At 44.1% G+C, this 24966-nt stretch overlaps 1 protein-coding gene across 6 annotated transcripts in view; it reads left to right on the top strand.

Moving 5' to 3' along the window:
• The window catches only part of CPNE4 (copine 4), a 262849-nt gene that overhangs the window by 47021 nt on the left and 190862 nt on the right, over positions 1-24966 (top strand). For 4 of the 6 annotated variants that reach the window (XM_028750791.2, XM_077916377.1, XM_077916378.1 and 1 more), the window contains one exon: positions 8924-9061. The gene's annotated coding sequence lies outside the window, so the exon portion shown is untranslated. Of the gene's footprint in view, positions 1-8923; positions 9101-14020; positions 14350-24966 lie in introns of those variants that run through there. The other 2 variants (XM_028750792.2, XM_077916376.1) reach the window with 2 other exon arrangements.

The raw sequence follows: 24966 nt of genomic DNA, 5'->3' as shown, positions 1-24966 counted from the left end.
GAATTCAGCAGTTTGAAAAGGGAGCAGGGTGAGGGTTCAGGACCATGGATAGCGCTCCTGAAGCTGATATCAAACATCCAAGTTGCCCACCCACAAATGCAACCTTCTGGGCAGTTATAAAGCCAGTGCCTTCTTCTGCAGTCATTAGGTCTTTTAAGATTATGGGGTTTCCACATCTATATTTTTTTCCCTCTCAGCATTTTCTTGAGTCCTCAAGGCTCTATAGACCAAGAGGTGGAGAGATTTGCTCCATTGCCAGAAGACTAGGTGGACCAGGGAACGAATTCTAGGATTCTTTCCTTGGACACACAAACAAATGTCACTTGGCTTGGCTGTGAAAAATATAGCCTAACAACATGCATGCATTTGGTCGTGGCTCCTTTAATTCCTTTACTGGTATAATTAGAAGTATTACGATGACCTCCTGAACTTTCTCCCAGCTGCTGTATGAAAAGAAATCAAAATGTTTTTTTAAAAAAATAATGAAAGAAGAAAATAGGGCAGGATGTTCTTCCCGCATTCAGCAACTGAAAGTGAACCCTTCTGATGTAGCAAATTTGTCACCTATTTAATTTTAATGCAAGTCTTGATAAAGCTTAGTTAACGACATAGACCCCAGGGAGTTATGCCATTCACACTTATGCATGAAGTCATCCATGCACAAAATTGAAGTATGTGACATTTTACAACAGGGCAAAGTTGAAGTTTCTACTGCCCATTGATGCATCCACCTTAAACAGAATATCCTTCCTTTTAAAACCAAGTAAATGATATTATCAGAAAGAGGAGATTCCTTTGGGGACATTTATATATGTAGGATTATAATGTAACTTTTTATTTATTTTTTAATGGTTTTTAGAATCTTTGGAGAAAATAAAATGGCATGTCATTTTATTCCAAAGTGGCACAAAGGAAAAGGCAGTTGCTCTCAAAAGTCAAGTCTTCTTTCGCTCAATATATGTAAAACAATATATTCCAGATGGCCAAAGGGATGTGGCAAACTGAATTTAAGATATAATAATAATAATAATAATAATAATAATAATAATAATAATAATACGAGAGACACTGAAATTTACAGATTTCCCCATCACTAGGAACTAGATGCCTTGAAGGAGGAAATCTATGCTCTTAAATCTTAGTTGTCTGGATATGTCCTTGAGGTTTCCGATAATAAGCTTAGAATAACAAGGGTTCCTCTGTCAGCAACCTCTTTCATGATGTGGGCTCCGGCCCTGTGGAGGAAAAAGAAATAACCCCTGTTGTGTGTGGAAAGTTAGCAGAATGTGCCTGGGTGTTTCAAAGCAAGCCATTATTCCTCATAAAATATGCTTTTATTTCTTCAGCTCAGGCACTTTGGAAGAGCAAAAGCAGTAGATCATGACTGTTAAACTAGCTCTACAACTCCTTTCCTTCAAGGCAATAGCATGGAGCTGGCATAATCAGGTGCTATTTGACAAATGGGACAGGCTAGCAGCGCCGCAGGCAGTATGACGTGGCCCAAGCAGTAAGAGGAGTGGGAAATGGGAATAAACACAAGCAATAAGGTGGCTGAAATAACACACTTCCTTATATAGCTTAATACTGCGATGGGCAGGCTATCACCATACCTCTTGAGAAATGCTACAACTGCTTCCATTTTCTCTGTATAAAGGTAAAGGGACCCCTGACCATTAGGTTCAGTTGTGACCGACTCTGGGGTTTCGGTGCTCATCTCGCTTTATTGGCCGAGGGAGCCGGCATACAGCTTTCGGGTCATGTGGCCAGCATGACTAAGCCGCTTCTGGAAAACCAGAGCAGCACACAGAAACGCCGTTTACCTTCCCGCTGGAGCAGTACCTATCTATCTAATGGCACTTTGACGTGCTTTTGAACTGCTAGGTTGGCAGGAGCAGGGACCGAGCAACGGGAGCTCACCCCATTGGAGGGATTCAAACCACCGACCTTCTGATTGGCAAGTCCTAGGCTCTGTGGTTTAACCCACAGCGCCACCAGTGTCCCTATGTTCTCTGTATAGACTGGGGTAAAAGTGTGCTTTTACATGCAGTCTTCTTAACAACAAGCTACATTTCCCATGAATAACCAATGGTGAAAAGCCTTTAACTTGTTCTGCTACTTGAGCGTGTATTTTATTTCTCAATATCATATAGCAGTCACTAGTTAATGCCAGGAAACCTTCTCCAACCAAGTTCTACAGGAGATGCATGGTTTGGAGAAGGCATCCTACAGTTGCCTAGCAACCCAAGCTCATCTTCCCTCCCCTGTCCCCTAAATTCAATAAAATGATCACCCCAGCAGGGATTAATCTGCCACCTTAGCACAACAATAGGCAGCAAAAGAATGCACAGCCATTCTTCATTTGTTGCAAATGTTCCTTTTGCACGTGGAAGGAACAGACGGACGCAAGCACTGAACTGAACTCGGCCACTGCATTTATTATTTACAGTTACAGCAAACTGAACAGGATCACTACAACAGGGGAGGGGATTTCCTGGTCCTCCCCAAGGAACCAGCTTGGCTGTCATTGCCAGAACAGTTCCCTGAAGGCTAGTTTAGAAAGGTTTTTATAAAAGGGGAAGGAGAGAGAAATGGCCATTATGCACGTTGAGAAGAAAGTGAAGTCATTCCAAAACTCAGGGACTTTCAATGAAGCTGAACATGGGAAGATTTGGGACAGACAACAGAAAGTGAATTCGACACCTCTAGAGTTCCTTTGAGGCCTTTCGATTCTGGGTCAGATGCTCACCAGGAGAAAACCTGCTACAAAAGTTACAGCAGGCTCAATGCAGAAAAACTTCAGTGCTGCAATGATAATCCTTCTTGATATCTTCACTTTATAGAGCTCCCACAGGGGTATTCACTCTCTGTGACTGGCTTGGTGTGATCTTCTGGGGAAAGGGTTGAACGCTGACCTCAGATCTCCCTTGCCTATGAATTACCTTGCCTTCAATGCAGAATTACACCACCTTGTCAATTTTATACTAAATCAGGTTTCAGGTTGCAGTCTATAAAATTAAAATAATGTCGGAACTGCCTCACAAGGTTGTTTTTAAAGGGTTGCATGTGGTAAGAACCATAAACTAAGCTGCAGTGAGATAAAGGCCACTTCATTTTACGTCTTTAGCTTTTTCCTCTAGAGACACTTGCCTGCACTGTTTCCACGATTCTGTGCTTTTAACTGCCTGGATTGCATTGGCTGATCTCAGTTGTGTCAGTGCAGAAAGTTGAAAAGCGAGTGGCCCTGCCTTTCACCGCAGGGGGTTGGAGTGGATGACCTTTGGATTCATTTGATCTCTTTTTTATATATATAATTTTTTTATTAAAGTTTCCATAATTTTTATAACAACAAAAACAAAACAAAACAATACAATACAATAAACAACAAACAAAAAACAAGTACAATTTCAAAATCTTATTTTCTTATAACTTACTTCCCCGACTTCCTCATACTTCCCCTTTCTGTATTCTAATTTCTAATCAATTATTCAGCAAATCCTTCCCTTATTTTATCTTAAATTTAATCTTGCTTATTCTCTTTAACTTAACCGTTACCGCTAGTAACCACTTATTTTCTAATCCAACATCATTTTAACATTCATTGATTTTACAATATTTCTTTAAATAGTCCTTAAATTTTTTCCAATCTTCATCTGTTCCAATCTTCTTCTGTTATGTATTATTTCTCTTTTTTTAATTAAATTGTATGACGGAAAAATCTAAATAAAAATACCAAAAAAAAATAAATTTTTTCCAATCTTCTTCCGCTGTTTCTCTTCCCTGGTTTCGGATTCTGCTCGTCATTTCTGCCAGACCCATGTAGTCGATCACCTTCATCTGCCATTCTTCCAAGGTGGGATGGATTCATTTGATCTCATTAGTCTTTTCGACTCCGAAAAAGGTCATAGATCAGGGACAGAGAATTTGCTTTAAATGAAAAACGTCCCAGGTTCACTGTCATAAAAACAGGAAATGGAATTTGAGCATATGTAACTGGGCATAAATTAAAGGATATACAGTGGTACCTTGGGTTACAGATGCTTCAGGTTACATACGCTTCAGGCTACAGACTCCACTAACCCAGAAATAGTACCTCGGGTTAAGAACTTTGCTTCAGGATGAGAACAGAGATTGTGCTCCGGCGGTGCAACGGCAGTGGGAGGCCATTAGCTAAAGTGGTGCTTTGGGTTAAGAACAGTTTCAGGTTAAGAAGGGACCTCCGGAACGAATTAAGTTCTTAACCCAGGGTACCACTGTACGGTATAATAAGAAAAAAATGGACTTTTATTCCAGTATGTGAGCACAGTGGAGAGATTTTAATATGGACACGGATCGAAGAATTTATTTTTGCCCAAAATGGAGGAATGGTGGTGGGAATTAAAGGAAGCAAAGTTAATTACACCCAAGGGTGCAAGCCTGGGCAGTGTGTATGGAGGTCCTGGGCTGCCCAGATGACAACCCCCCTCTCAGCCTCACTGATGTGGTCTAAAGGAAATCAGAGGGATATGTTTGGCATCAGCTTGGCTGCAGGAGCTGCAAGAAGAAGGCATACAAGACGCCCAACCATCTTAGGGACTCCAACCCGGATTTGTGTAGGGTTTACTCCTTAGCCTTATCTTCTCCCAAAGATATCCCACAAGGCAACGGAGGTTTAGGATAGAGTTTTCCTTCTCCTAGATGGACTATCTTCCCAGGTTGCCAAGCCCCATCTGCCCCTCACTTCCCGCTACAGCACATGCAGAAACTGCCTTCTTGACCATTGGACCCCTTATTGGTCCCGTCTGCTCAACCCTCTGGAGCCTGTCTCTGCATGCAGGGAAAGTCCCTAACTCACAGAAGGAGAGCCTTTGGCTACCCTCATCGCACTGGCCTGCGAGAGCTCGAGTTAGAGAACAGCCTTTACCAAAGGTGTCATGGGCTTTGAAGACACTCAAACTCAGGAGAAATGTGCTAGGAGGAAGGCATGCTTGGCAAATCGACACCGTGATCAGCTCCTGCCCGGAAACCAAAGTCCCCACTGTGGAAGGACGTGTGGATCCAGAATTGGCCTCCACAGTCACTTACTGACTCATTGTTAAAACCCTGTTTACGGAAGACAATCTTACTCGGCTACGAGTGATCGCCAAAGAAGAAGAAGCCAGCCAGTCTAAGCCCTTCCCAAGGTGTGTCTGCTGTCGCATGCTGACAGCTTCTAGGAGCCACAGGTGAGAGGTGAGTGCAGGGTGGGGACCAAAGGTGGACAAACTACCCCAGAAGGAGCACAACATGTTCTCCACCAGAGGAACTACCCCATACACCCCTCAAGGCCAAGTACGCTATTGTATTCAAATTGACTTTTCAATATGTATAAGGAGAAATGAAGTATCAGGCAACAGTTGAATGTTGCAGGTCTAATTCAGCTGTGGGGATCAGGTGAAGTCAAAAGCCATGAGAGCAACTCTAAAGTGATTTATCTAGTCTCCATGACTTCTACAGGTAATCATAGTCCCATCATTCCAATATTTCTTGCTCTTGATCGTCTTCTATAATTCAGATTGTGGCTTTGAGTCCCACACAAGCAAGGATGCACTGGCAGAAGCTCAGGAGAGTTGTTTGTTCAGCATGTTATTGCCAAATTGATGAGAGGATTGGGATGGTTTTCTGCCTTGGGTATAATTCTGCATCCCTCTGCATGTCATGGCTTTGTCTTCTGTCTCTTAGCCAGCCTGTGAAACAGCTAGATTCTATGTATTCCAAAGCAGGGTGATTTATGAGTGGAAAAACCCAGCTCGCTCTTCCCCCTGCCTGGGATAACACTGATCCCCAGGTTCATAAGAATAAATGAAAGACTTGTCAGCTGGAAAAGACTTCTATCGCATGACAGGTGCTTTTATTTTAATTAACTGAAGGGGATAGTAAAATCAACAGTCACACATCAATCTAGATCAGGCTTCTAAAACAGAATATTGCAAATGGCTTCCATGGTGCTATATCTTGCAGTACAAGGGTCAATAGTTCAGGTTTTGGGAAACAGAGCAGGTTGAAGATAAGGTCCAAGGCAGGCAGGGACGGGAGACCTCTGATCCTCCAGATATTGTGGGGACTACAGCCCCTGCCATTCCTGTCCATTGGTCATTCTGGCTGGTACTGATGGGAGTTTGAGTCCAGCAAGGAGTCTAAAGCAAGGGCTTCAGAATGTAATCTCCTTCTGGATAGCACCATGAAGATAACAACAACAACAACAACAACAACAACAACAACAACAACAACAACAACAACAACAACTCTGGGCGGCTTCCAACAAAATATTAAAATACAATAGTCCTTCAAATATTAAAAGCTTCCCTAAACAGGGCTGCCTTCAGTTGCCTCCTAAAAGTCTGGTAGTTGTTTTTTCCTTTGACATCTGATGGGAGGGCGTTCCACAGAGCGGGTGCCACTACCGAGAAGGCCCTCTGCCTGGTTCCCTGTAACTTTGCTTCTCACAGTGAGGGAACCACCAGAAGGCCCTCAGAGCTGGACCCCAGTGTCCGGTCAGAATGATGGGTGTTATTTTTTGTTATCAGGACAAGCCCACACGATTGGCGCTTCCACATAATATGGGAAGCAACTATGGAAGAGGCCAAAGGACCCTGGTTTAGAAAGCATGAATGATACATCTGCTTTTGCTGTGGGACTTTCAACACTTTTGCCAGATGGCAGCATCATGTTCTGAGTCACAAGCTGATGTTTAAATTTAGTTTTACAAACCAGTTTGTGTTGCTCTGTTGGCGAACTGATATTTGGCAAGAAAAGGAGGAATCTGCTGCACGTATCGTTTTCCTGATTTTATCTGTGTTTTATTGGGAACTATTTCATGCATGCTTGTTTTTTATAACAGTTTTGTGGGTTTTAGGATGCTGTAGGATGCACACTGCTTCGAGAGTTTTGTAATATAAAGGTAAAGGTAAAGGTACCCCTGCCCGTACGGGCCAGTCTTGACAGACTCTAGGGTTGTGTGCCCATCTCACTTAAGAGGCCGGGGGCCAGCGCTGTCCGCAGACACTTCCGGGTCACGTGGCCAGCGTGACAAAGTTGCATCTGGTGAGCCAGCGCAGCACACGGAAACGCCGTTTACCTTCCCGCCAGTAAGCGGTGTATCTACTTGCACCCGGGGGTGCTTTCGAACTGCTAGGTTGGCAGGCGCTGGGACCGAGCAACTGGAGCGCACCCCGCCGCGGGGATTCGAACCACCGACCTTTCGATCGGCAAGCCCTAGGCGCTGAGGCTTTTACCCACAGCGCCACCCGCGTCCCGGTGATATAAGCAGATATACGTTTGTAATATAAGCAGTCTCTAAATCTTTCTAAATAATATATACCCCAGAAACATTGTTACGAAACCTCATGAGACAAGGGAGTTGGGGTTGGGAGCTCAAAACCTTTCCTAGCCTTCAAAATAATTGCTCCCTCCTGGAGACTGGCACCTCCTGCCGACATTCCTTGACCTGCCCTATGCATGTTTACTCAGAAGTAAACCCTACTGTGCTCAATGGGGCTTGCCCCCTAGCAAATATGTTAAGTTAGGATTGGCACTTTAGTTTGGGGGTGGGGGCCCTTCAAATGTAATTGGACTACAACTCCCATCTTCTTTTCCCTTTGCCATGGTGGCAGGGGTTGATAGGAGTTGGAGTCCCACAAAAATACGTTTTAGCCTTTTAACAGCAGTAGGAAATGTGTTGCACCCATGAGAACCTAAAGCCCTTACCCCAAGATTTGTTACAACTATTCCCCTCATAGCAGGGATGGTATCCTGCAGCCCTGTGGGTGTTTTTGAGCTCCATATGATAGGTTGGGGCATGTATTCCAAGCTCTGGAGGGCACCAGTTTCCCTACCCTAAGGGGTGAGGCATTGTGTGTTCCCCCTGTGCTTGTGATCCCCCACATTTCTCTCCAGAAGTTTGCTTGAGTGTAGCATGACTAAAATAAGAAAGGTTGCTTCTGGTTCATTCTTAGGTCTATACCCTTGTGGGGTTTTATGTTTATTTTGGGCTCCTGCTGAACTCTGGGTCTCTCGATCTCAATCCAATGTATTCCCATGTCTATGTTGATGGACCATTGCAGTGCAGGTGTTGCTGGCAGAAATTTGAGGGACCCTTGTGGCTCTAGTCCATTGGATATGATGCCTAAAGACCACTGTTTAAGCTGAGGTTCAATGCGTTCACAATGGGTTCAACCATTTGAAGCTAGTCCCTAAAAACTACCCCTTTGTAGTTGTCCCCTAAAAACCACCGTGTAAGCAATTATGTTGATGTAGAGATGATCCCTGAGAAGACCCAATGCATTCAGATGGAACCAGTGCATTGCAATGGCCATTGCCATTGGGTACTTCCTTCCCTAGATACTTCTCTGCAGCATTCTGCTTGCAAAATCTGCATAGCACAGGGAAACAGAAGCTTTTCCCACCTGAGCGCCACATTCCCTTCTAGGGGATTTCCTGGGGCCCCACATCCCAGTGGTGGGCAAGGAGCAGAGACATATGTGGGTAGAGCAAGTGTAGGTTTGTACAGTAGGCTGGTTTCTACACACATCCACAGACCCCTCTCTACTCTCCAGAAGCATTATCAAAGCATGGCCAGTGAAGGGGGTTGCCAATGGAGAGTCTCAAGGGCCAGACCAGGAGGAGTTGAGGGCCACATTTGGCCCCTCCGCCTGAAGTTCCCCATCACTTACATAGTATGTGACTAAAGGTGATAGTCATAATACTTGTAGTATTGTGGCACTGGTTTATTTAAAATTGTTGTGTTAATTTAAACGACTTATTTATTTATTTTTTTAAAGTCATGTGAGAACGCTGGCAAAAATAGAAACCTTTCTCTCCCAAATAATCCTTCTCTCTCTCTCCGCTTTCTGTCTCTCTTTCGGAACAAACCTTTTGTATACTAAAGATATTTTGATGCCACCCACAGGAAGAAGATGGTATTTTTGGTTCCTCTGCCTTTCTTCCTTGGAACAGCTGAACATCCTATTGGTGGGGAGGAAAACCTGATCTCTTCAGCAGTGCTGGATGGAGACGTAGCAGTTAAATCGAGCAAAGAGTTGAACTGGTGAGAAGCATATCAGAGTGATATATAAATAACCACAGGGTGAGATTCAAGGCTGTTTCTTCTATACATAATAATGTCTAGGCTCTGTGGCTCTGCCACCCCCATCCCCAGGCTGGTTTATGAGACAAGCAAAGACAGGAAACATGCTTTAAAAATATTCCTCTTGGAGCAGTTAAATGATGATCCTGTACTTAACATGAAGCACATTGTGTTTGCCTATAATTTCCCCCCAGTATTTTTGTATTCTCTATAGTCAATTTCTGGGGTGATAGATCAGCAACAGTAATGATAGCAAAACAACTTTTCCTGTCTAAATTGGGCAGCTTAAATGAAGGAAGTTAACCAGGGACGGACTTTTATATGAAAGGACTGTGAGTTCTGATCTCACACAGAAAACTAGGCTCAGAATGTGCTCAGAGGTGCCCTGCTCTTTAATACGAACTGTACAACTTTTGTACCTAGCAGCACTCATTGGTAGTTCTTGGGGTTCTTGTGTAAAGACAAACAATTTGGTCCCACAAGCCAGAATTCAGCCCACACTCCCATCGGAGCCCCCGCCTGATGCAAGGGCATGGTGAATGTGACTAAGCAACTTCTCAGAAATACAAAATTATACAGTTTGAAAAAGGGCAAAAAAAAGTATATAGGCATGGAAAGATAGAGGGCAGAAGTGGAGGAAGCAATACCTAACAAGGAATGGGGATATATATGTTTGATTGAATAACCTGCTCAGTTCGCAGCATGCTTAAACCTTAACCTGTTATTTGCCCTTATACCTCTGGAACTGCTTCTTGTTCTTTGTCAAGGTGTGGTATGGTGGAAGTGGGGGGGGGGGGGATGCATGCAAATAAGGGACAGGAAGGGTGTGGGAACGAGAAACTCCTTTTACTTGGCCAAGTCAGTTCCATTGGCTCAGTGCTCAGTTGCTCTCCAGGGTCCTGGACTTTTCAAAGGATTGACCATGGGATCTAACCTATGCAAAGTTCAGCGGCTGAGCTGTGCATTCCTCTTTTAAATAAAAGGGTAACTGTGGTGCACAGATGCTTGCAAAACCACGAGAGACAGAAAGGTTTTTTTTAAAAAAACAACAACAACTGGAAGAGCCAATCCTCACAATGCATTTGATATCCATTCAAGCTGTTTCCTGGTGAACAACTGTAACCAGGAAGTTCTGGGCAGGTAGTTCTGTGAATGCGGTGGCTATGCAAATACAGTATGCTGGCATGTCTTTGGTCCTCGCTACATACCCCAAATCACCCCATTCACAGGCTGCATTTGCTACACCCAGGAAGGCTGGGACTGCTTGAAGGGATAGCTCAGTTGGTAGAGCAAGAGATTCTAAATCTCAGTTGTGGGTTTGAGCCCCACGTTGGGCAAAAGATTCCTGTACTGCAGGGGGTTGGACTAGATGACCCTTGGGGTCCCTTCCAACTCTACAATTTTAGGATTTTATGACACATATTATGTCAATGGCATTCAGAAACTCAATTCTGTGCTCTAATCACAAGACGGAATTATGGAAGATGAACAACCTGGGCTTATACATACAGACCAAACATTGGCTAGATGTCTTTGAGCTGCAATGATAGGATCCTAATTCCACTGAACTGGGAATAATTCCAATAGAATTCAAAAGGATTTGTTTCTGAGTAGACATGGTTAAGACTGCGCTGCAAATTAAGAAAATCTGTTCTTTCTTTCGCATTCCTTAGTCATCATATTCCATATTCCTCTGATAGGACTAGCCTAGGGTACTATGATGAAATCGATGTCCCTGGTGTTATTAACCTCTGACATCTTGTATACAAACCCCAGATGTGAAAATGAACTTTGCTGCTGAAGATCAGAAATGGTTAAAACCTTAAGCTGTTTCGCCGTAGGTGTTCTAAATAAGGAACTAGGAAGACAACACCGCCTTGTGCATTGACAGTAATGGGTACAGGAAGGAGGTAAGGGGAAAACACACAGGAAACCGATGATTAGGAGGAGATGTTACAGGTAGATGTAAATCTCACTCAGAATTACAGCAGGGAATTATGTTTATTTTTTGCAGATGCTCATTGGGTCTTGTACATCTTTGAGGTTGCATGAGGGTAGTCTACTTTTAATAATCATGCCACATGCTCAATGAAAAAGCATTCTTTCCATATGCGCTGCCTATCTGCACTAAGACGAATCTTTAATGTGTTTCCAGCCATAAGATAAAGTGAGATAAAATCCTGGCAGTTGTTAATACATCCTCATTAGAGAGCGAGGGCTTGCTGGCAGGGAAGGCTGGCTCTCCATTACAAGTTGTTGTTGTTGCTGGGTGTCCCTCCCCCCCCTTTTATTGTGGAAGCCTTCTGGTGACCAATCATCCTGTGGGCTATGGCAACCACGGGTTATTTCCTGCACTTCATGCATCTCAAAGCCCATGCTCTGCACCAGCGTGACAAGGATTTGCCAGTTTGCCAACTGCTTGAATTCACCAGGGCAAGGGGGAAAATATTCATCACGGCTTCATGCCCTCTTCCCATGAGGAACTGGTTTCCCAAGTAATATATTATTTGTGGATGTGCGTCAAAGACAGGGCTAGGTGGTATTTCAGTAAACCTTTGCTGCTACAGATCTAGGGAGAGTGGCGGTTTGCCTAGGCAGACCCAGGCAGGGCGATACCCACCACAAGACAGGTTGAAGCGGCACCATTAAGGGATATCAAATCATTTATTCATTGTAAATGGATGTACAAATGTACCAACATTTGTATGTTATCTTTCTGCCATCCTGAAATGTGAGGTGGCACATGTGAGGTCCCATCCATAGCTCAGTGGGAAAGCATTTTCATTTCATGCAGAAGGTTCTGGGTTCAAATCTCTAGCATCTCCCTGGCACGGCTGGGAATGTCTCCTGTTGAGAACCCTGAAGAGCACTGCCAATAGTGCAGGCAATACAGTGGTACCTCGGGTTACATATGCTTCAGGTTACATACGCTTCAGGTTACAGACTCCGCTAACCCAGAAATAGTGCTTCAGGTTAAGAACTTTGCTTCAGGATGAGAACAGAAATCGTTCTCCGGCGGCGCGGCAGCAGCAGGAGGCCCCATTAGCTAAAGTGGTGCTTCAGGTTAAGAACAGTTTCGGGTTAAGAACGGACCTCCGAACGAATTAAGTACTTAACCTGAGGTACCACTGTACTGTGCTAGATGGATCAATGTTTGGATGGGGGTATAAGGCAGTTCCCTATGTTCCTAACCCTGTTATGTACAAACTTGCAACACGTGGGGAAAAAATGTGTATAAACATAGACTTCCCATGGGCAAATTTAACAATATTTGGCCAGAGACCAAAATGGGTGCACCATTCCTTTGTAAGTGAGGCCACACACACACACACACACACACACACACACACACCCTATCTATCTTGACAGGCAAAAGACATGAGGACATCCCAACTGAGCAGAAGTGCTTGAGACAAGTGAGGGATATGGCCTGTTGAGAGTCCCAGGGGAAGGATGGAGAGGACAGGAGAGTCAGATTCAGCTCCCAGGCCTGGGGCTCCTCATGTGGGATGTCAGCATCCAAAATGCATGTGCAAAGGGTTAATGGCAAGAACTGTGTGGCAGTTGTGGCAATTGGTTCAGTTATGGCAGTTAGTTAACAGTCTTAACAATTACAGCAGCAGGCATGTTCTGTTGTGCTGCTGTCTGCCTCAGAGTTAGCCAATCTGTTGCCATAGTTTGATCTATGTCGGATGTATTAGCAATTTTAGAAACATCCACCGGCATTGTATATTTAATCTGCAACTGCAAGCACACTGAGCAAAAGTTATCCGTTATTTAAACTTTAAAAGAGTGTCTTGCGAAGGGGGTGGGGGAGAACTAATTAAAGGGTCAAACGACCCAAGGCTGACTTCCGCCTACTCTGCTAATGGGAACTAGAGTTTAATTCCAACACCTCAAACCGTGCTTTGGAATGCCATAGCATGGCACGATGTCCTTCACAGCGCATTAACAAGCAGTAATGTTCTGAGGAGGGCACCCCGGGGGTGGTCACCTCATGGGATAGAAAAGTTTTACGGCAGGCCCTGCTCATAGGTTTAAGACTGTTCCTTGACTCCAGGAGCTCCCACGTTGTGGCATGTTGCCTCACGGCTCCTAACCCTGATTTAAATGTTTGGCAAAGGTGCAGAGGATTTCAGATTTCAGCATAATCCTTTGGAGGTGCTTTGCCAGAGGCCACACAAAGGCAATGGGGCGAGCCGCTTTTTCTCTATTCTGCCACTCCCTCTCTCTTCCACACGCATTTCTCTCTCTCTCACTTCCACGCTCTATTTTCCTGCCACTTTCCCCCTCCCCTTTCCCCTTCCTTGCCACCCCCACGAAATCTGGCCGAGGGCCACACAAAATGAGACAGAGGGCCACAGGTTGCCCACCCCCTCAGGGCTATAACCAGCCCCGAGCTAGAGGTGGGGTGAAAATAAAAGCATCCTCATAGAAACTCTCAGTCCCATAAATCGCCAGGAGGTTTTTGGTTTTTGGACAAACAGTACCTTCTGCACATCCCAGTTGGTTCAGAACGTGGTGCTGATAACACCAAGGTTGCAGGTTCGATCCCCGTTTGGGACAGCTGCCTATTGCAGGGGGTTGGGCTACAGGATCCTCAGGGATCCAACTCTACGATTCTACCTGATCCTTCATTTGGGAAACCACAACACACATCTTCTCGTTCTCTTTAGCTCCACTTAGCTTCGCGCTGAGCACGTTAGCAATTGACACACTTGAAAGAACTTTAACTGAGCAGGCAGTATATTCTTAAGGCAAACGGCCCCCGGGGAGTATTCTTGCAAAGAGAGAGAGAGAGAGGTGCGGGGGGGGGGGGGGAGAAAAAAAAACCACCACCGGAGAGCTTAATATAAATATAAAGGGGAGGCGCTGTGCCTGCCCTATGCCTCCAGGGGGCGCGCGCGCGGGGTTTCTCCGCCTCCTTTTCAGCCCAGGCGCCCGCGCGCGCTCCAGAAGGCGGGCGTCTCTCGCTGCGCGGAGCTGCCTCTCCGCCCGCGCCCAGCCCAGCCCAGCCTCTGTCTCTCTCTCTCTCCCTTCTCCTCCTCAGTCAGAGGCGAGCGCAGCCCGAGAGCGCGGAGGGATGGAGCCCGGCTTCCTGGAGGGATGAAACTCCCGAGCGCCCCACCGGCTCCCTGAGCGCCCCGCTAGCTGCAAGCGAGGATTTGCCAAGAGCCCCTCCGTCCTGCGAGGGAGCGAGAAAGAGCCGGTTCGCGGAGCGCTCCATTCTTCCCAGATCCCTTGCTCAGGTAAGGCGGCTTCCCCTCGGCTGCTCCGCGTTGCATCCCACCCTCCCAAAAGGCATGCTGGCTAACTTTTTCTCTCCATCTCCAGCCGTTTCTGGGGTGTGTTTCTTTCTTTCTTTCTTTCTTTCTCTCCCTCCCAGACCCACGTTCCCACGTTACGCGGCCCCTGTCGCCGTGCGGAAGGACCCTCAGTCACGGGGGTCTCCCGGGGGAAGTTGGGGACCCCGGACTCTTGGGCAAAGAGCTGTGATTTCGAGTCCACGGGAAACAAAACGGTCCCTTTTTTTTCATAGAGTTGTCCAGTGGGGAAGGGACCCTGGGGGTCATCTAGTCCAACCCCCTGAAATGCAGGAATAGGCAGCTGTCCCGTGCGGGGATCGAACCTGCAACCTTGGTGTTAGCAGCAGCATGCTCTGGCCAGCTGAGCTATCGGAAGCTGGTTGTGCTCTGTTCGGGTTATTGAGGGGAAATAGGGCACTGATTGGGCTCCATTCGTCGGGATCCCTTTTATGTCTTTGCAAAGGGACCCCAGCCCAAGTTGGCGAGAGCATGAGTCTCTCTCCCCCCCAGCGCTGCCCTCACTGCATGGGCTCCCACAGCTACGGCAGACTCTTTGCCTTGCACTTATTTCCAATCTGGGTGAAGTTGAGAGAGGAAGCAGCCTTGTCGGTACTGGTTACTGGTATAAGTGTATGTATATATATATGTATCAGTTATTAAGTGTAAGGAATATCTTGAAAAACAATATTCTCTATAAAAAGAAAACCCCTCGATGGGCGTTTTGTTTCAAAACGTTAGATAATCATCTCCTGTACTGGTTTCTCTGTTTCAAAATCCTCGCACAGCTCCGTTCTCTCTCCCGGTTACTTTGGATATCTGTGGCAGCCCCCTAAGTTGTGGTGCTCCTTCCCCACGGAGGTGCACAGCTTCTGGCGAATGCTGAAAATGCACTTCTTAACCCTGGCTTTTGACACTTGAGGTGTAGAGTTTTAAAACCCACCTTATTTCTGCCATTGTAAATTGTTCTGAGCTGGGGTTTTTAATATTGTGTTTTAATGTTGTAACCCATGCCGGGACCTTAGGGTGAAAGGTGGATAATTGGTCATTATCAGTCTTCATCATCATCATACCCAGTTCACCAACAACTTCTCTTTTTTGGCTCAAAGTACCCACCGATGGACGTCATATCCCTGTTGAGTTTCAGAATCTGACACCTGGCATTGAAGCCTTCCTAACTCCCTTCAGCTGTGCTGTGCTCAGCAGTGATTTCTGATCATCTAGTGATGCTTCATATCTGAGCTGCAGTCCTGTGCTCCTTATTACCTAGGACTGAGCCTGAGCTGGGCTGCTTTCTGAGTAGGCATGCCTAACACCGCACTTTCATTTTCTGATGAGAAAGCCCAGGCTGAAGCCACCATTTACAAAAAGAATATACAGCATAACGTGTCAATAAGTATTTCCCCAGACCCAATATAACCCCAAGTGTTTACTGGCATGGCTTCTATTTGAATGTCTGGTTCCCTGGGCAGTGTAGGGCAATTTTTTGAGAGGCAAATGGGAGTTTGGTGCACAGGAGCAGTAACGGGAACTTGGGTGAGATCTGGGTTCAAATCTGTTGCTTCGTTGACTTCTTCCACCTTAAGTTTTACATGTGTGATGGGTTACCAGTGTTAATAAACAATAATATTGGGGCCGGTTCATAGATTATCTACCTAAAATACTTGCTGCGTTTGCGTAATAACCACAGGACAACCCAAAAGAAGCAACGAGTGTGTGTGCGTGAAAAAAAGATATATACTGTTGTTAGTGGTTTGGGGAAAACTTAAGGAGGGAGCATTTGTCACAAATAGTATCGGGAACATTGGCATTAATGGGAAACATCATTAGAAAGTAAGAAATAATAGCTTTTGGGAGACCTCTTTGGGAAAATACTGTGTTTTGAAAGGCGACTAACAAATCTACTAAATAAAAAGAGGACTGTAAAATTGCTCACATTTCTAGTGTTCCTGAGGCACATTTGCCCTCAGAGATAATTGGAACCTTGTCTTGACTAGTAGCATTTTTGTTGCTTTCAAATTGGCTTCTTTTTTGAAAACCTGGATTGGCTAGGATGTACGTTTGGATCCCCTCCCCCTTTCAACTTCTCTCCTGAATTTGTCTGTGATTCGGTAAGTGCTTCGCGCACCTTGATCCTAGGCATCTTTACTCAGAAATAAGTCCCACTGTGATCAATGGGACTTCCTTTCAAGTAAGTAGGCATAGGATTATAACCTGAATGAAAATGCCGTAAATGATTCTCTCTCCTTTCCTGAAGAGGGGGAAAGGATTCCAAAGCGAATTTCAGGGTCTCACCCTTCACCCCAATGTTTGGGGAGGGATATGGAGAATCTAAGCTCAGCTTTGCAGTGGTAGAGGTCCATTGGCTTCTGTTTGCCTGCAGAGAAGGAGATGGCCAGTAGTCCCACCCCGGAAAAAGACCTTTGGGCTTGAGTTGGTGTCAACAAGAAAGGATGCCCATAAACAGCTGTTCATTATTTTATTAAGATTCAATGTTCAGATTTCTTTTATTTTGGTTTTTTTTTTTTAGTGGGGTGGAGCGTTGTATTTTTGAACTGTATTAGTTGCATTTTTGAAAGCTGCAAGAGCTGTTTACCAAAATCAATAAAAGATACTGCCCTATAAACAGGGGAAGGGCTTATTCAGAATACCCCTTGATTGTTTTTGGGGTTTTTTGGTGCCTTGGAGGGTAAATGGTGTTCCTTGTGTTCAGTGCTGACACCACCTATCTATGCATTTGTCCCAAGTAACTAGAACTTTCAGACTGCATAAGGAAACTCTGAGTCAAATATATAATAAATATGCCACACTAAAGGCATCACCCACTTGACGCACAGTCAGAATGGTCAGAAGCAAAGCTTTGGGGTAGTGTAGATTAGGGCTTCCCAAACTTGGGTCTCCAGCTGTTTTTGGACTACAATTCCCACCATCCTTGACCACTGGTCCTGCTAGCTAGGGATGATGGGACTTGTAGTCCAAAAACAGCTGGAGACCCAACTTTGGGAAACCCTGGTGTAGATGCTTTGCTTGAGGATCTGGAGAGCGGACCAGGGATTTGCCTAATGCAAAAAGCTTGCAGGAACTTGAAAGAACAACCGTTTTATGGGATGTAGCATTCTTTGGAACTCATTGTCAGGGGATGTGGTAGCAACTGTCAAGAGTTGAAGCTGGTTTCAGAAACAAGGATGTTGTCCAATGTGATATGATTTTAGTCGTTTATGTGCCACCCATTAATGGGTGATTTATTTATTTATTTACTAAAATATGCTTGCAATCAATCAGAACCATCAATATGAAAAGCTAGAATTTCAGTAGAGCCCCCTGCCCCAGCAGAAAACCAGCACAAAGAAGCATAAGATAAATTAGAAACAACACCCAAAGCTATCAAACATGGGAAATAAAAATGTTCAAAGAAGTGAAGCGTACGGAGCCTCAATTATTAAAAAGCCTGTGCGTGTTTACTTAGGCGTACACGACTATATGCATGCAAAAGGCTGGTTAATGTGGGTGTGTAAGAAAAACGGTTCCATGCATTTTTGGCAGGCAGTGTGTGGTTCAGGTCCCTCAACCTACACTCGCTATCCTTGCAGCTGGATTTATTCTTAGTAGGTCTGCATAGGATTGTATTGTAAACCAGGTCACTTCACTGAAGCATCCCTTGTTAGCATGCCAGAGTTCTGTGGGTGCCCGGCTAGCATGCTAACACTGCATGCGTACTGGCATCTGAGAATCCTGGTTTAAAAGAGTTGCTGTGTGTATTGGAGATGGTGCACAGGTGTGATTTCCTTACGTGTTTGATGTTCTATTTGAATTGGACCAAAGTCCCGGGGGGCAGGGGGGCCTTGATAGGATTGCAACTTCAAGCACAGCTGTGAAAAATAGGAATATTTCCCCAATCCCCAAAGAGATTTATTTAGCATATGCCCCATTCATTTTAATGAATTTTGCATCTGAATAAGAAGCTTAGAGTTGCAGCTCAAGGTTGCCATTCTAAGTTCTTCAGCCACTTGCTAGAGTCAAACAGATTTTGCATTGGAGTAATAAATTTGGGAAGGGATGCAGGTGGCGCTGTGGGTTAAACCACAGAGCCTAGGACTTGCCGATCAGAAGGTCGGCGGTTCAAATCCCCGCAACAGGGTGAGTTCCCTGCTCCTGCCAACCTAGCAGTTCGAAAGCTCGTCAAAGTGCAAGTAGATAAATAGGTACCACTCTGGCGGGAAGGTAAACGACGTTTCCGTGCGCTGCTCTGGTTCGCCAGAAGTTGCTTAGTCATGCTGGTCACATGACCCGGAAGCTGTACGCCGGCTCCCTCGGCCAATAAAGCGAGATGAGTGCTGCAACCCCAGAGTTGGCCACGCCTGGACCTAATGGTCAGGGGTCCCTTTACCTTTACCTTAATAAGTTTGGCCTTGCCTCTTGGGGTTCTAATACTGAAATTCTAATGACACGTACTGAACGTGAAACACTGCAATGTGTGTGTGCTCAGGGGTGAGCCCCTCTAAGTTCCATTAAACTTACCCCATGGGCATTGCTTGGCACCGAAAAAGACTCGGGGAACACAGTCAATACACAAATTTCTCTCTAGGAATATTCAGAGGGCAGGTGACTGTTAGCAATCTTTGGCATCATGCTCGGCCACCTTGTGAGCAAAGTTTTTTTGTTTTAGAAAAAGTTTAAAGAGTAGGATGGGAGAAGAAGGGAAAGGAGACCCAGGGTCCAGTCCTGAGGTTTGGGCCCGCTCAACCATCCCAACAACTCCGCTGAACTTACTCCCAGGGTAGGATGTGTGTGTAGGATTGTAGTGCAACTCTGTTGAACGAAATAGGCTTTACTTCCACATAAGCCTGCGGCTTTCACTCTTTTGTCAGAGCTAGTTCCACTGAAATATGTGGAAGGTGATCCTATGCAGGCTCCTGTGGAAGTAAATCTTATTGCATCCACTGGTGCTATTTTGCAATCCTATATGCACTTATCTGGGAGTAAGCCCCATGAACTTATTTCCTTTTTAAAATAATTTTTATTAATTTTAACATATAAATTATAATACATACCACAAAACTTCACCACTTATACAATCTTTTTTTGGGGGGACTTCCATCAGCACCTCTGATGATCCCCCGTTTTAACCACTTCTTATGCATTTCTTAAATTCATCTTGCCTTTAATTATCTTAACTAATCATCCTCCCCTTTATCCATTTTTGCAATAGTTCCAATAATTCACCTCACAAAACTTCTTGCAAACCTACAAACGTAGTTTGATCATCACTATTACTTTTCAAATAGTCTGTAAATTTACACCAGTCTTCTGTGAATTTCTGGTCCCACAGATTTTGGATCTTTCCTGTTAGTTTGTCTAATTCTGCATAGTCTATTAATTTCATCCTTCGTTCTTCTTTCGTCGGTAATTCTTCTTGCTTCCATTTTTGTGCCAATAATATTCTTGCTGCCCCCATGAACTTATTTCCAACCAGTGTGCCAACAGTGGTGTATAAAGTCAGGCGCAAGTCTCTCTCTTGAGAAGGTATTTCCAAACATGGATAGTATCCACAGGGTGTGCCTTTAGTTTTCTTGTAGTTCTCTCAGTTGGGGATTGCCAATGTGGTGACCTCTGTGTTTTGTGGGCTGCAACTCTCATCATCCCTGAACCATTAGCTGTGCTGGTAGATCTGATGGGAGAGAAACATCTGGAAGACCACAGCTTGGTCACCCCTATTGTAATTCATCAGGAACTGACTGTGTCAGAGATGGGGTAGATCAGTTTTTGGACGGAGGCAATAAAGTTGTTGTTATCCTCTGATTCAGTCACATCCTTTTGTTGCTCGTTTGGTCCCATAGATCCTTGTTGGGTAAGGTGCTACCTCGTATTGGATCAGCCCCTGCTGATGGAGGATGATGTAAGCTTTTCAACTCTTCACTAGTTAGATTTGTTTCCTTTAGGAAGGAACACAGGAAGCTCCCTTTACCTGATCAGACCATTTGTCCATCTAGCTCAGTATTGTCTGACTGGCAGTAGCAGGTGATCTTTGCTGCCATCTACTACCCAATTCCTTTTCACTGGAGATACCAGCGAACACATGTTGTGCTCTGAGCTGCAATCTTTTTCTATAATGTAAACGTTGGAAAAATGGTAGAGCCCGGTTTCTCAAACCTGCCTGGTTATCTAAAGCTAAGGCTGTAATCCTAAACACACTAGTAGTAAGCACCAGTGAAACAAAGTGAGCTTGTAGTAAGCAAGCTTCCGATCAGAATGCAAAAAGGATTACTTTCACGCATTACATGTGCACTGCTGGGTTTTTCTAATCATTGTGAAGGCAGCTGAAGGGGTGAACTGCCTTAACTGAAGAGCACTGGGTTCAGCACTAAGCTGAGGGGATGCAAAATAATAATAATAATAATAATAATAATAATAATAATAATAATAATAATGCCTTTTTTATACAGGTGCCTACAGAGAATAGCCATAAAAAGCAACGGTGCCAAAAGGAATTATTGTGGAAATGAGAAATATTGAGAGGGGGGAACCAGATTTTGTCCTCACTCAGGGTGCCATATTACCAAAATCTGGCCCTGCTGGGTTTATGGTGATGTGCAAGTTTTACCTGAGATGGTCAGTGCTACTCCTGCATGCAGCCTCGGGAAGGAAGGAAGGAAGTTTCCCATTACATGCAGTCCAAGAACTGCAATTGAAACCTTCTGATCATCCAGGATTTGGAAACCATTAACAATAGTTCCTGGTTAAAGAACCAACAGCTCATCCAGTAAACAGGGCTGTAACTCAGTGATAGAGCATCTGCATTAGGTCCCAGGCATCTCTAAGTCGGACCAGGGAAGACTCCTTGTCTGGAACCCTGGAGAGCTGCTGTACTTCAGTGTCGACTATACCAAGCTAGATGGACCAACAGTCTGATTTTGTATAAGCATCTTCTGCAGCATCTTGATCTCACAGTGACCAACCGCATGGCTTTGGGAAGCCTGCAAGTTTGCACCTACTGGGAACTATAGTTAACTGACTTCCTGAGTTGTTTTTCTGCTTATGCAAAGGGAAGAACAAAGCCGTTTGCACAAAGCTTCCACTTATCCTGGCTTACTAATCAGGAATTTAATCATGCACATTTGGCAAAAAATATCAATTAGCAATCTACAGTTATGTTAAATAAATGTCCCTGTTTGTAATTGACAGCTGGCCCTTCCGTAGCTGTCAACTTTCCCCTTTTCTTGCAAGGAATCCTATTCGGAATAAGGAAATTTCCCTTTAAAAAAGGGAAACATTGACAGCTATGGGCCCTTCATCTCCTTTTCAGGTATATTGGTGCAATCCAATTACATGACTTGCTTGATTCTTCTCTTGTCTCTGTTCCTTATCTTGTTTCCACCTTCCTTTAATTTTTCTCTCTGGCAACTTCTTCCAGTGTCGTCACTTAGGCACGGTAAAGTGAGCTATTGGCAGCCTCTAGTTCCAGAAACAGAGTTTCCTTTTAAACAGTCAATTTTATGTTGATTAAAATTAGCTTTGCCTTCCAGTTTTTCTGCATATGTGATCCTTCATGATTAGTTCCACATTTGCTTGGGGGCCGTGTAAACATAAACATACAGCTAGACAATGTGGCGATTTTGCTATTTTTTCTCCAAGAAATGTTTAAACCCTCTGATTAATTTTAGACATGGTAGATAAAACAAAATACGAGTTCACGGTGCTCTTTTTAAAGCCTGTCTTGTGATTTTGCGCAGCTTTGATGAGACTGCCTCAAAATAATTCATATCCATTATTTTCCATTGGTGAACTGGGGCTAGTCTGGGCACTTGGTTAATCTTTATAAGGTACATTTGATATTAAAACCTACTGGGAGCACAGCCTGTATACGGATCCTAGGATTGCAATTTCTCATTTGCTATGTACCTGGCTTTAAACCTGATTAAATAACTTTGTGTTAGAGCATCTCTTTTTGAGATGCCCCGCTAAATTATTGCAGAAAAGTTGAAGTCATTGTAGGGGGTTATGTTTTTAAAGTCTAGAGCCTACTAACTGGTGGCATGAATGTAGCAGAACCTTTGCCATCTCATAGAAGTAATACATCTGCTTGCTCAGGAAAGGGTCAGTGTAGACAATACCATGCTTGATAGATGATTGGTCTACCTTGGTATAAGACTGCTTCTTATGTTCCTATGACTTGGATTCTCAGATAAATAAATTTAAGGAAGTTCATTTATGGAAGGAAAGTTTTCTGTTTCCTCCTCCCCTGTTGCCTGTCCCACATAGCTCAGAAGGGCCCCTTAATTATACAGAGATGCTTTTCAGGGGGTTGTAGCAGAGAAGACAGGAAAGTTTCCTTCTGAAAACTTCTTTAAGGGCTAATCCAGCCTTCCTTTTGCACCATGCAGTCATACCTCAGGTTAAAGTAGCTTCGGGTTGAGTGTTTTCAGGTTACGCTCCGCGGCGACCCGGAAGTAATGGAACGTGTTACTTCTGGGTTTCGCCGCTCACGCATGCGCAGATGCTCAAAATAACGTCACGTGCATGCGTGGAAGCAGCGAATTGCGGCATACGCAGATGCAGGTTGTGTTCGCTTCAGGATGCAAACGGGGCTCCGGAACAGATCCTGTTCACATCCAGAGGTACCACTGTACGTCCTTTTTGCACCACATTTTCCTGCTGAATCAAAGCAAATGGCAATCTGCAGAAAACTCAATTGTCAGTTGCTCCAGTTCAGCAGGAAACTGTGGGTTTCCCCAAGGAAAGCACTGTGACAAAAACAGCAACAACAACCCCAAATGCTCAGTCACAGAGCTTTAAAGCTCAGACCTGTGCCTAGAAATGTGGTGCCAGAGGCAATCTGGATGAGCTCTAAGTTTCCTTAGGCTCCAACCTATTGATCCTGATTGAAAATGTATGCTGAACACATTATAGCAATGGGAACTTTGAAATCAATGGAACTATTTCCACACAGTGGCCACAATCTAAATGCAAGTTGATGTTCAAGTCCAGTGAATGCAGTACATGTAACCATGCATTACTTGGTGTTCGATCATGGTCAACTTGTTTAGGGCTGGAGCGTCAGATGTACAGCCAAAGTAGACAATACCTACTGATAGATCTGTTGCTCTTTTAGATGCAATTAGAAGTGCACATCACTATCGCCTTCCATGTCTCTGGTTTGATCTTTCTCCCCGATTTTCAATATGCCCTCCCCCCACCATTGTTTAGTCTTAAATTAGAAAAGGGGAAAAGTATAGGAATTCAATGAAGCAAATATTAAGACCTTTGTCTGGGGCTCTTTGGAACACATTTAAAGTTCATCTCAGAAGCATTGGATTATATGGGAGATTGGTTAGAGACTATTGGTAAGGCGTTTTCTTAAGGTTGCAATCCAGAACACATTTGCTAGAATTACACAATGCAATCATATGCATGTCTATTCAGAGGTGAGTCCCATTATGTTCATACTCCCGGGTTAGATAGTATAGGATTAGTGATGTATGAACAATCTGGCATTTTGCATTCTGCTACAATGGATTTAATTTGCGCAAGTCTTTATTCCACTTCATAATCCACAAATGTGGAAATATGTTCTTTTTCATATATCATAGCACACAATAGATATGCATATCTCAGCCACATCAGCATATACTTATATATCAGTAATTTTCCTGAGTGTTCTCTTTCAAAGTTAGTGAATTTCCAGTCTTTTGTAGGAAAAAACCAATTGAGAGCCTTATGGTAACTTAAAGACAAAGTTAATGAACAGACTAACAGTTCATTATAAAGCAGTCTATGGTTGTAATTTCAACCGTATCTACTCTGAAGTAAGTTCTTTTCAGTTCAATGGAACTTACTTCCAGGTAAGTGTGGTTAGGATTGCAGCCTATCCCACTCACTTAACCAGACGCATCCTGAGATCTACAGGTAAAAGGTGGTATAAAAATTTAATAAATAATAATATTTTAAATTGCGACATTTCCTTACAAAAATTTGAGATTTTTTTAATTTCATACTTAAAATGGTCATGTACATGTGTCTGGTGAAACATCACACTGGGAGTAATTTATGTTTTAGGTATTTGTAGTAATCCTGATTTGTTGATTGACAGTTTTAAATCTTTTTTCATGCCCGTGTATTCCTGCCATGTGAAAAAGACCCACAGTAGATGGCATGTTCTGTTGGTTTTTTAATTCAATTGGGATGTGACTGGAAGGATGACAAGGACACTTGTAAAGCCAAAAATTCAAAGATTATGGGGATGGTTTAATGGTCAAAAATTCCAAATAATAATAATAATAATAATAATAATAATAATAATAATAATAATAATTTATTTATACTCCGCCCATCTGGCTGGGTTTCCCCATCCACTCTGGGTGGCTTCCAACTGAATATTAAAAACAATACAGCATTAGACATTAAAAACTTCCCTAAAGAGGGCTGCCTTCAGTTGTCTTTTAAAAGTAAAATAGTTGTTTATTGCCTTGACATCTGCTGGGAGGGCGTTCCACAGGGCAGGTGCCACTACCGAGAAGGCCCTCTGTCTGGTTCCCTGTAACCTCACTTCTCGCAATGAGGGAACCG

Source organism: Podarcis muralis, chromosome 12 (assembly GCF_964188315.1).
Source record: "Podarcis muralis chromosome 12, rPodMur119.hap1.1, whole genome shotgun sequence".
In the NCBI taxonomy this organism is placed as follows: Eukaryota; Metazoa; Chordata; class Lepidosauria; order Squamata; family Lacertidae; genus Podarcis; species Podarcis muralis.
Note: the sequence above shows the minus strand (reverse complement) of the source record. Positions and strands in the feature narration are given on the sequence as shown.